The sequence below is a fragment of the Coturnix japonica genome, chromosome 13 (assembly GCF_054131305.1).
Source record: "Coturnix japonica strain WE chromosome 13, WE-NBRP24, whole genome shotgun sequence".
Taxonomy (NCBI): Eukaryota; Metazoa; Chordata; class Aves; order Galliformes; family Phasianidae; genus Coturnix; species Coturnix japonica.
The window spans coordinates 7,795,080-7,795,871 of NC_140675.1; the positions used below are offsets into that span (position 1 = coordinate 7,795,080).

At 46.8% G+C, this 792-nt stretch overlaps 1 long non-coding RNA gene across 1 annotated transcript; it reads right to left on the reverse strand.

Moving 5' to 3' along the window:
• LOC146758662 (uncharacterized) lies at positions 1-792 on the reverse strand. Its single transcript, XR_014933739.1, has 2 exons — positions 701-792; positions 1-580 (listed from the first exon to the last, which is right to left on the reverse strand). It is a non-coding gene; the product is annotated as an uncharacterized LOC146758662 (long non-coding RNA).

Consider the following 792-nt stretch of genomic DNA (forward strand, 5'->3'; position numbering starts at 1 on the left):
TAGTTTTAATAACCTCTTTATTTATTTTTTATTAACTGTGTGTACCCAACTGCAGCGTTTGAGGCACGGACTCAGATGTGAACGATCCAAATCGTTTATTACAAGTTCTCACAACTCTTATATACCCTCACAAGTTGTTATTTTCTAACTTTCCTGTCCGCCCTCACAACTTTCCCAACCACCTTTACATGTCAACAAAGCATTCTACAAAACACTTTTCAACTGTCCATGCAGGGACGTATCCAATCAGAGCTGTGAAACCCTTCTTCTCCTTGCAGAGGTGTCCTTGGTTCTCACGCTGTTTATCTTGCTCCACAGCTGCTGAACAGCTTTTCTTGTATTCCCACAATTCCCCCTTTTTTGTTTATTGACAAGCTACTACCATACTATAAAATAATAACACTAATTTGTCACGGAGTTCTCTCTAGAGCTCACTCCGGGACAGTGGGAACAAACCTGGGGGAGCAGGAACAAAAGTGCCCCCCTTTCTCTAGCGGCACTGTACGGCACGGCACGGCGCGGCGCGGCCCCGCCACATGCGTTTCGGGAGAGAGGAAGGGAAGGGACATTGCGATTGGGTCTAAAAAAAAATGAAGGAGGAAAAAGGTGATCTGAGAATGAACGGCAGTTTAATAACCTAATAACGCTAAACAACAACAAGAGAGTTTCAACAAAGAGAATACCAAGTCCCCAATCTCACCGATGGAGCTGTGGGAGGCCGGAAGCTCCAACTGCGTTGTCATCTCGCAGGGAGCCGGGCCAGCAACCCCGTCCCCTTCCCCACTTCCCCTC